At 39.6% G+C, this 12,228-nt stretch overlaps 1 long non-coding RNA gene across 1 annotated transcript in view; it reads right to left on the bottom strand.

Annotated features, from left to right (window-relative positions):
* The window catches only part of LOC110361624 (uncharacterized), a 160,217-nt gene that overhangs the window by 137,132 nt on the left and 10,857 nt on the right, over window positions 1-12,228 (bottom strand). The window contains exons 2-3 of the long non-coding RNA XR_010474367.1: window positions 11,097-11,153; window positions 10,750-10,809 (exon numbers count right to left, since the gene is read on the bottom strand). This is a non-coding gene — a long non-coding RNA (uncharacterized LOC110361624). The remainder of the gene's footprint in view (window positions 1-10,749; window positions 10,810-11,096; window positions 11,154-12,228) is intronic.

Below are 12,228 nucleotides of genomic sequence, written 5' to 3' on the forward strand. Positions count from 1 at the left end.
AAGAAGAGGATAGCAGAAAGCTGCCATTCTGAGAGACATAGACCTGGGAATAAGAACACCAAGCACAGGCTTTCCCTGTGAGACAGATGGAGAAACTGCAGCCTGGTAGGCAGCAGCACCTACAAAGGCTACAAGGGCACCTGAGGTGGTGTTCCCACCCTGTGTGCTTCGCCAGGAAACACTGTGCTCAAAGCTCCACAAGGCAGATGGCTATGGCAGGTAAGCTGCTGCAAAACATGGAGATCTTGAGTTCGTTCAGCAATGCAGCTGGAAGCCTAAGCACTGCAGGTCAGCAGAAGTTGATGTAAGTTTAACTTTTTATATGTGTAGAGGAACAGGCAGACAAGTGCTGGGTGTCTAACAGTCTGAAAAATCCTAGGGGAAGACTCAAGTTTTTTCAGCAGAAATACACTACTTTCTGCCTCATGACTCATCCACAAGTGCCAAAACTCCCTTCCATGCCCTCCCATTGCACACTGCCCACCCAAACCTTCCCAGGCTGCTCCAGAGCCACCCAGCCATGATGCCCTCAGGTGCATGCCATCCCTGCCAGCCAGGACACCCAAAAGTGCCCTGGTTGATTTCAAAGCCACCACACAGGGCCACTGTAGGATGATGGTATCTCTGGAGCCTCTACCACCACTAGATTCAGCCATGAAAATGTCCAGTGTCTTCAAAAGTCATTAAGAGAAGCTTGAGAGACAGACAGCATTTCCTTAGAAAACCAAGCTAGAAATGACAGCATCAACAACAGCTACTCCTCTGAAGTCAAATACCATGTAAACACTTCACTTTCCCTTTTCTGCAAGCCAGGACTAACACTCATCACTAATAATAACAATCTAGGTTGCATTAAAAAGGAAACAAATTTTTCCAGCTGCCTGAGCCATATAACACCAGTACCCATCAGCAAACAGCAGCATACTGTGACTGCTGCCCTCTACAGTAGGGGAGGGTGCACAGAGGCAGAGCCATTTGTCATTCACCATGGCCAGAAGAGCCAAGCACCCAGAAACAGAAAGAAAGCAAAGGGATCTTTCTCAATCCCTGATAAAAACATTCTACTTTTCAGTTTTCTCTTAGCTACGACCTCCTGTGCTTGTTGGACCCTGAGAGAAAGGACATGAAGAAAATGCTGTGGTGAGCATCTGACTGTGGTATGGTTTGATAGTAAATGTAGCTCTCAGCCTATGTCTTAGGTGGGTTTTTCAAAACCATAAAGATATTGATAGACTGAAGAAAGTTTCAAGAACAACTTCATAAGGCAAAAATATAATAATCTATAAATATTTCAAGTGTGTAAAGCCATCAAGGGAAAGGGATATAACTAGAAATAATGGAAACAAAAAGCTTAAGCTCGATTGAGTATCAGGAAAATCTTCCTGACAGCGAGATGTATTAGCCTGTGAAATAGTCTCCCAAGGAGAGATGTGGAAGCTTTCACTTGGGATTTTAAAAACTGAAGTTGACATAACACTAAAAAACGTTCTCTATGAAATAATCCTACTTTGGCAGAAAAATAGACTGAATGATCTATTATGTCTTTTCTTTAAGTTCCTTCAGCCTTTGTTGCTTTGGGAACACATCCTAAACAGCCAAAGGTTATCAGAAAGGAGCTTCTTCAATTAATATGATGAACAACAAGATTACAAAGGTGTTCATTGTGAAAGCCTATTACAAAGCATCTTTTTAAATGCTGAAAAGCAGATGCTTTTCAGACAATGGAAATTTTTCCCAAGACCTGCCAAATATGACCTCAATTGACCAGTTTTCAAGTACATACCTAATTTCCAGTATGTCCTTATTTCTCATTAATTTAAAGATAAACCAAACCTATGGGCTGAAATAAACTTATAAGACAAGGGCTTCCAAGAGTCTTTGAAGATTTCCACACTTTTAATACAGACCTTGCAAATGTCATGTATAATCAAATTGAAACACACAATAATGTTTGTTACACATGTATTAGCACCTTTCAAGTCTCCACTGACAAGGACAGGCTACATTAGTAGTTCAGAGATACTATTTTGAACACTGGTTGAAACCACACATCTTTCTGCATTAATTCTTATTTAGTTGAAACTACCTGACACTGTGAACAGTGTTAATTAATATTACAATCTGTCATATTGACTTGTACACAACTAAAAATAAAAAGATGCTGAACTTTCTTTAGGAAGTATACTCTGAATTGTGTTCTGTATATCCATCTTGATATCATCCTGTCTTACCATACATTTATGTCATGACCAAAATTAATAACTAGCACACAGTGGATTTCATTCACTGCTCCAGATCACTGATGGATAGTTAAATATGAAGACCACGGAAATAATTTTTGTGATAGGTCAGTGTCTGAGAATTCAAATAAACAAACAAACAAACAAATAAATAAATATCAGTATACATAACCGATAATACTTTTTTAACTTCTTACCAAAATAAAACTTCAGGACCATTCAACTTTTGATCAAAACGGGTTGTTTCTTGGGGTTTTTTTTTGTGACAGCAACAGATATAAAAGTAAGAGCTTCTCTCAGTCCAGCAGCTTGAGGCATCTCAGCAGGGTTTGCCTTTTGTGCAGCAGCAAGGCGTTAAGGAAGGCTGGATGAAGCTGTCAGCGTGCAGCCCAGTACAGCCCAGGGCTGCCTGGCAGTGACAGGAAGGGCACAGAACTTATGCCACGCAGATGTGCAACATCAGCACATCACAGTGACCATGCTGGCATCTCTGTGGACACAGTCCCTGAGCAGACATCACCGGTACCGGTACACAACCCCTGATTGAATGGAAAGCCAGGGCTTTGCTTCTCTTATGAAAACACCTGAGGAAGTTAGCAAGAAAATCAATAGGGATGAGCAGACATTACTCTGAGCACTCAGAGACTGCATTAGAAAATGTTAGCCCATCAGAAGCTTTAAGAAATCCTATTAGTTCTACTGCAGAAATACAACTTCTTATTAAATACTTTGACATCAATAGGTTGTAAACTATTTCCTTTAGGAACACCACAGAGGGTAAATCAGGGCTGATTTAAAAGGAACTCCCCATTCATGTGCTTTAAATAACAAACATGTTAGTTGTATATCACTAAGAATTCAGCCTGTACACCCATGCACTATACAATGCATAACTTAAGAATGAAAATATCCGATATCTTGTCCAAAAGTTGTATTTGCAAATATTAAGTAACTCTACAGCACAGGTGCCCCTCAGTTATATTTTTAAATCCTCCACCTCCTGCCACCAGAATTTTATCCCAAAATAACTCTGCAGTTTGGTAGAAAACACAAAACCTCAGCATGCCAGGGCAGCACCACTCAGCACTGTCAGCCACAGGAGCTTCTTGTAAGCAGTGATAGCGAGGAGGAAGAGGAGCAGCATTTTCTCATGGGCTGCTCTCCCACACATCCTGCTGCCCCTTGAGAAGCCAGGAACCCCACTGCCCCACAGGGACCTCTGCTCCCTTCCTCCCCCCGCCTGACCACTTCCTACCTTCCTCTTCTTCCCACCTCTTCTCCCTACTCCACTTTACCCTCTTATTATAAGACTTTTCATAGGGTTTTTTATTATTATTTTTGTCTGAGTTTTACAGCTGGCACATCATCCCCTGCTGCACTAAATCAACACTTGTGAAAGCAGCAGCCTTCGAGTGACTGACTAGAGCCGCTGTTCACAGAAGTGTCAATTTGGTTCAGCAGGGGATGGGGTCACAGCTGCAGAAAGAGAAGAGTGGCCATATTTTATGCTTCGAAATGGTAAAAATGTCAGAGAGGAGGGAAATCTATACAAAATATAAAAAGGGTGTAGAACAAAGAAAAGGAAGAAGAGGAAGAGGGGAAAAGTGGGTTGGAAATAAAGAAGAAAGGGGAAAAAAGAGGTTGTACAATGGAAAAGAAACACTAGTGAATAAGATACAGGATTGCTCTCAGCGGGCACCTTCAAGTTAAAAACAGGTCATGTGTGTATCATAAAATACATACCTGGTGCTAGTAGTACCCCTCTGCTGGGGGGGGGAAATTCTGGCTCATTAAACTTAAATTATTGTCTTAACTATGTCTGTAATAGGTTGAATGTGCTTCTAACCATGAATGTTTGGCATAAAAATGGAATTATTTCACAGAGGAATTGAATTTAAGAGGAGATTTCAAAGTAGAAGACCAAGAATCCTGGATTCAGAAATTTGAATCAGCAGAAGTGAACAGAAATACTCTGAGATAAGCTTGGACACCCCCAAATCTAGCAGTGCTTAGAGATCCCTATTTGAAAGTAGGTACCTATTGTTTTGAAAGTTAAAAGAAAAATGAACCAAAATAAAGTAGACCCAAAAGAAGAAATCACAAAAAAAAAAAAAAAACACACACCTTTTTTTCACATTACATAAATCTGCAAAGTCATTTAATGCATGTTTCAAACACTATTAGAATTAATGTCTTGTTTCAAAGGATGCCTTTTGTTTCTTCTAATCTTTTTGCTGGGAGCTGCTGTTTTGCTTATTCTCTATTAATTTTCCAAAGCCTACATGCAGTAGAGGAGAATGAATGGACTATATAGCTTTAACAGACATACATACAGCCAATGCACTGCAAAAAAATTCAAATGAGTACACCATTTGTTTACTTATTTCCACAGAAAGTGAAACCAGCTCTCCTGAATGAGGCAATTCAGATGTGTATCACTTTTGAAGAAAAAAGGCAAGCCAAGCCTTGTGGGCTTTACAGAAAATTTTCAACAACTTCTCTTTAAAACACTGACTTATCAATCCAGCTGGGCCAGTATTTAACCCATTTTGATAGCAGCAGAAGTTGGTTTACGAGTCTCTCAGTCACTGCCTGTGACACAGATTGTACGTACCCACAGGGCTGTGATTCCTTCTGGCACTTCACTTTTCTATAAGGCGGGTCTCGGCTGTCCTGCTGCCCAATGCTTGCTCTGCCAGGGTGGACACGTAACCGCTGCGTTCCTTTCTCTGTCCCCTGAGCGCCTGGTCCCGAAACTGGCAGAAAAGGATAGATTTCTGCCTGGCCAGAACCAGGAAGCTTGGCCAGAGGGTGATGCCCGGTACAGCATCCCCTAGAAGCAGCTCCCACAGGACTGGCCCAGGTGTGTTCTGCGGGTGTCTCTGCACACTGCAGCATACACTTGGCCACACCAGCAGGTCAGCAGCAGGTCCCCGTGCCCCCCAAGAGAAGTTGGACACAGCTGTATGGCCTTGAGAGACCACAACACCTGGCCCCTCTTCAGACTCCCAGTGTTTACAATCCCTGTGGCTCCAGTGGTTCCCCTGGGTGCTCCTCCAGCCACTCCTCAAGAAGGTGCCCTTTAACCAGCTAAAATTCTTCAGACTCACTGTGAGGATTTCCAGATATTTGCACATCACCAGCAATACACATGGCAGGACTCAGGTGTGCTAAAGGTATACTCTTTGGGGCTCATAGCAGAACAGGGCAGTGGCTCCCCCAGCCACTGTGTGACCCAGGTGCATCTGGATGCAATAACCCAAGGGGCCCCTCCTCTTACATATTAGGGTTTATTTTCTTTCTCCATACATTGTGTAGCTTGATTCAATCTACATCCCACTGTAATATTTTTCTCCTCTTATTCTGACCTTATCTGATTCCTATGCCATTTATAATGAGATCGTTCAGCATACTCTATCAAAAGGCAGATAAAAGACACAGATTGTCCCCTAAGGAAAAACCTGGCTAGGATACTTGTAAAGACCAAAGACAGACTATGATGTCTGCAACTGGTCTAAGAATACAAGTTTAGTCATTTTTCTAAGACTTTTTGGAAGGAGCATATTTGCTGGTCAGATTTTAAATGTAGTCTCAAAACTCAAACACTTTACCACAGGAATTCCTTACTCCTCTTATGTCCACTTCATTCTGCAAAATGAATTGTACCACCCTTCAGCTCCCATCACTATTCTGTTGCCCATCCTGCGCTTGCCATTCTTCAGTGATATTCCCATTCAACTCCATGTTTCATACCCATAAAAAGTCCTAAAAAGACAGAAACATTCTTTTCTTCCTAATTTGTTAGATTAAACTACAAACATAGAAAATGCCACAAAAAAAAAAAAAAATCCATCCTCTTACTACATCAATATTGAAGTCAATATTCAAAAACATGTGCCAGCTTAGGTATGTGGCCTTGTCTCTCTCTAGTGGTTAGACTAGCAATAGTACAAATAGCAGCTAATTCTTTAATAAATGGATTCTTTGTTCACTTGATAGAGATATTGGTTACTAAAGACAACACATTTAGATTCTAGAAAAATTAATATATCATCCCACTATATTACATCAGCAGACTGATTTACTAGTCTAATTGTAGAGCATTGTTCAGGCTTCTTCTAACTACATACCAAAAAAATTGCCCAGCTCAGGCACAGTTTTTGTTAGAGACTTAGCCTATATAAAAATATATGATATGCAGAAACAAGAGCAAAATATGGCCCCCATGCATGTTAAGCAGTTTATCAATTCAAATATGTCATCTTTAATTCCATTTCTTGCAGCAATTCTAATGTAATTGAAAAATTCTCTATGAACAAATAAAGCACCAGGCTGACATTAAGCAAATTAATCATTATCAAATTGGTCTGTGCCCTTTTCATTCACCTTTCTCAGTTGGTCAGTATTCACTTAGCTCATTGTGTATATCAAATTACAGGAATATTTCAGACCATCTTCAGAAAGTATTTGCACAGTATGTACAGTATGACTCCCAAAGACAAAGACCTTTTCCTTTGATCTTTACATAAATCACCTAATCAAGGCAAACACACATAGATGATAAAGCCCCACTTCTTTAAAATGGGCTTATTTTTAAACAGTCACTAATTTTTTCTCTAGTTCACACATTTTTCTTGCCTTGAACCAGTGGCCAAATACTACTGCCTGTCTAGCAGCAACGATCAACTCGATGACTCCTGGACTCTTAAAGATGAAGTTTTGCTCCAGTGCAGTGTCACTCTGGATTAACAGCTGATAGATAAGAGACTTTACATAATGCTGAAAGATAAACCATGGTTAAACAAGGACTCAAACACTTCGGTAATCCCTGCTTTGAATGGGCTGCAATAACAACTGCTACAGCACTCAGCTCTATCAAAAGGTCTTGTGCTGGTAATTGTGCTGTGCTTGATCCCTTATTTACTCTGGTGGCAAACATCAGTTTCACTTATCGTGACAAATGACAGGTGCTACTTGTGGTGTTTATGCAATGCAGATATCATTCTGGTGGACACAATATAAAAGAATACAAAGAGAGGAGGAAAATATATTCTGCCTTTGAGTTGTATCAGTATATCTTGCTAGCTGAACAGATCAAGATAAGAAAATATGGCTGAGCTAATAACATGCTGCATGATGGTAGTTACCACAGTTGTTAATGCTGCCATGAGCTTCTGGCCTGCTTTCTACAAGTCTTTATTCATATAGGATTACACCTCAGATAGAAAACCAGTAGCAAGTAGCCAAAGATCTCCTCCCACAAGAAAACTTTTCACTATTAAAAAACTAATCACATATGCTTCAAAAAGATTAATAAATATTAATGACTCTGTCATTGGCTGAATTCCAGAAATTTTGAAGCCATTAATTTCTTAAAAATCAGAACTCAGTCTTTAAATACTAAAATAAGCAGGTACTACAAGAGAAATTAAGAAATAACCATCCTTTACACATTCATCCATGATTATCCATTCCGAAATAGCCCAAAATTACAAAAATATAGCCAAATGTACACTCAGCATTATAGGACTAACATAGTACATTTCCATCCTGGTTCTGGCTGGGATAGAGTTAATTTTCTCCGAAGTAGCTCATATGGGACTGTGTTTCAGTTTTGTGCTAGAAAGAGTGTCTGTAATACAGGGATGTTTTAGTTACCGCTGAGTAGCGCTTACACAGGATCAAAGCCTTTCTGCTCCTCACACCAGCCCACCAGTGAGCAGGCTGGGGGTGCACAAGAAGTTAGGAGTGGACACAGCTGGGACAGCTGACCCCAACTGACCAAAGGGATACTCCAGACCATATGATGTCACACTTGGTACAAAAGCTGGGGGAAGAAGAAGGAAGGGTGGACATTTGGAGCGATGGTCTTCCCACAGAACTATTACCCATGATAGAGCCCAGAGCTCCCGGAAATGGCTGAATTCCTGCCTGCCCATGGGAAGTGGTGAATGAATCTCTTGTTTTGTTTTGCTTGCGCTCACAGCTTTTGCTTTACCTATTAAACTGCCTTTATTTCAACCCAAAATGTTTCTCACTTTAAACCTTTTGATTGTCTCCCACAAATGGCCATGGAGGAGTAAGTGAGCAGCTGTGTGGTGCTTAGTTGCCAGTTGGGGTTAAATCACAACAGTCCTTTTTGATGCCCAAAGTGAGGCTCGACAGGTTCAGGGTAATGACATTTGATTAGAATGTGCTAGATCAAATTTACAGCTGTTATTGCCATGTTGGAGCAGGATCTGATTCACCTTCTAACCAAAACCAGAGACATTTTTACCACCTCCAGCTCCTCACCAACCCGAATCTACAGTAGGGCACAGCCAGCTGCAATGGTCTCAGATGTTACATTGAGCCATAAATGCTTCTGGGTTATTCCTAAAATGTTTTCAAACACGAAGATGGAAAAAACATTAATATCAATTAATTCTTTAGCAAAATTACAATTGTGAAAGTGGAGCAAATATTTATCTTCCAACAACTGTGTTGTTATGGAAACAGCTGCAAGACGCTGTTTGCTCCGACGTGCTGTGCCAAGGCTTTGGTGCTGCCAGCCACCCGTGCTCTGCAGCACAGCCCCACAGCAGCGGCTGGAGTCAGGCAGCCCTCAGCACCCAGTCAGAGCAGCACCGGAACAGGTTGTCAGTGAAGTGAATGGAGAAAGCAGCATTAATTCCCAGAGAGCTACTGCAATTTATGCTAAAGCAATTCTCACCTACTTTGCTTATAAGTAGCAAGCTAGCAAATTAGCTCAAAATAGCAGATCATTTTGTATGAAGAGTTGAAAAAAAATCCATCGTTTCCACAGCGGAGAGAAACACCCAAAATGAGACAATTCAGTGCTGCTGTTTTTTTCTCTCCTAGGTAACAAGCGTATGGCCAGTAGACATTTAGTGACACATGTATGCGATGACAACAGCTGAAACCAGCGTCCCTTTGCAAGCGGAGTGTGGTAGAGGCTGGTACCTGCACAGACCCCATCCTGCAGCACAGCTGCTGGAGCAATGCTCAGCACTCCTTGTCCCACACATGGTCACAGGATCTTCCCTCTGGGGAGGGCTGAACAGCAATATTTGGTGACTTCTAAAAGGGCTGTTATCCAGACTTTGCTAATTAATTAATCTACAAGCATTTTTCCTCTCAAAGATTCTTCATCCTTATAAAACTTAAACTTGGTAAAAAGCAAGCAGGAAAATCTAAAAAACTCTAACCATATAACTTTCTCATTTTGCTCATAGCAAATAACTCCTTGATATTTTCTGTATGATTAAAAATTGTTTTGCCTCTGTCATTGCAATTAATTTTGGTTTTAAGGTTTCTATCATTACTGCATCCACATATTAAATTAAATACACAGTGCATGCATACATGAACATGTTCCACTACTGTTCAGATGGAGTGAGAGAATTCCTTTCAAAACAAAGTCAATATTTCGTTTCAATTATAAAATAAACCAAATCTTCAAACACTGGACTACAACACAGCTACCCTAGAGAATACATATTTGATTTTCTGACCAGCAGTAACAGTTCGTAATTGAACAGCTGCAGAAAGAGAGGAAACAAACATACCAACAAATTAGTTTTCAAACCTGTGATCACAGGAAATTTTCTACTCTATTGTGCTTTTGATCACAATGTGATAAACAGAGTTCCTCATTTACTTTTGTGATATTCTACAAAACACATTAGAATGGTCAGTAGAAGTGTAATCTATTATATTGTAAAACCCCTCAGTCACAGGAGCAAATTGAGCACATAATCCAAACCTTTGAAGAACTGAAGTCTATCCACAACTGTTAGGAGTGCTAGAGCCCACGTATTAACTTATTTATTAAATAGATACCATCCTTTCTGAAAATTTTCTACTATGTTCTGTTTAAAGAACAGTACTTTTTTCCTCCCTTTTTTTTTTTTGATTGTTCGTTTGTTTAACTGTCTTGGTCATTATTAATATTGTAAACAAGGTATCAGTCGAAAGGACAAGGCAAAATTTTAATATACCTATTTTAAAAGTAGAAATCCTATTTGTATATTTTCAGAGAGAATGGAAGAATATGTAATAAAATATTACTTTAATTTATACATGTGTATGTGCATCTGTGTATATACATATAGTCTACCACTGAAGTCATAAATGTTTTAATGCATTGCCTGTGTTTGTTCATTTCACATTTTCAGGGAAGGAAGAAAAATAAGGTTCTTTACTGCAGTACAAAGAAAGATGTTCTAATACTGAAAGATCCAATTAAAATAATAGGGCCATTTATTTCAGTAGGATTTCACACATACAAGAGAAATGCTAACCCTTGGGAGAATGTTCTCAGCTCATTTAACAATATATGTTTCCTCCGATATGAAAACTTTAGCTTTTGCATTATAACATCATCGCTAACAAGGCACACGTATATATCTCATAAGTAGACGGAAATGTGAATGTGAGAAGAATGATAATAGTTCTTTATCCATAACGCACTCATCTCCGGATATACATGCATCTTTTTTGTACTCACACTGGGTAGCTTTTTCTTCTCCGCACATTTAATATACACACTCAAGAAAGGCTCTGTACTCTGAAAGACAATAAACAGATTAGCAAAGAACTAGGAGAGACCAGTCAGGAAAAAAAAAAAAAAAAAATACAGAGAAACAAAAAGGGAGATTTTGTACTCCAGATCCATGGCTGCCAAAACATTTCAAAGGGTAGCTGGCATGCGGTTTTTGCCAAAAACCTGATCCGCTCCCAGAGTGAAGTGCAGCCCAGGCCACTCTCAGGCACGGGCAGCAGAAAGGAGAGGGGCTAGGGCTGCATGGCTGCTCGTGGGCTCCCCGGTCCCATCACCAGCCCCTGGTACCTCACCTGAGCTCTGCAGCTCCCAAGATGCTCTCTTTATGGTGGGTGTCTGGGCAGAGGAGCCTGGGTAGTTGTAAAATAGAAAAGCTAACGTTATTGGGTCACTTAACATGTACTTCACATTTTTGAAGACCTGAAAAAATTCTAATAGGAAATGAGTTTTTCAGGGTACGGCCAGTTTTATGGTTTGTTTAAAGATATTTGGGACTGAGATATGATGTCAGCAAACAATTTCTAACACCTGGGCATTTTAACATTCCAGTTAACTCATATTATAAATTTTCCTGCTTATATTAGCATTTAATTTTCTCTGTTTGCAACAGAAAGTTCAAAATCAGCCATTTAAGATATTAATGAGAGAAGATTTATTTTTGTAGACCACTTTTCACTGACTGTCAGCACACAAGTATTTCTATCTAACCATGAGGACAAATGTAACACTAAGATCTGAAAGTCCAAATCCCTAAACAAATTAAGGCAATAATCTCAAATTAAAGATACAGTTCTACAGTCAAAATGTCAAAATTATGTCCATCCAATTCAGGATGGAAACATGAATGATCTGATTAGGTATTTCATAAGGCATACATAAGGGACGGACCTCTAAGGAAAAAGCTGGTCTCTGAATATTTTTTTCTGCAATACAGTATTTGTAAGCCTAGAACTAAAATTTACACATACCTTGTGTATTTGATTGACTCCATAAGGTTTTAATCTAAATTCAAAATATAACTGTGTTTAGATATATTTGAACATTTTATTGCATTTAGTTACGAGATATGAATTTTTCCTGAGAGAACCTGGGGCACACAACATTGCTAGATCATTCCAAACAAGTTAATTCCGAAATGGGCTTGAATCAATAATACAAAAGAGGCAGTAAAGCCAATTTTTACGGTAGTCACGGTTGCATAAAATAATATCAAGACAGTCAGATTGAAAGCTCCCTGCATTACAAATATAATTTGCAACCAACTCTAAGCACAAAGAGGAAATAGATAGGTGGAGAAAATGTAGATAAAAACAAATGATAGATACATAGGACAAAGGGAACTGGTGGTAAAAGAAGAATGCAGGGTAATTGTCATCCAATACCATGTGGAGAACAAAAAAAGAAAACACACAAACAAGTACACCA

This window comes from Columba livia, chromosome 8, assembly GCF_036013475.1.
Source record: "Columba livia isolate bColLiv1 breed racing homer chromosome 8, bColLiv1.pat.W.v2, whole genome shotgun sequence".
Taxonomy (NCBI): Eukaryota; Metazoa; Chordata; class Aves; order Columbiformes; family Columbidae; genus Columba; species Columba livia.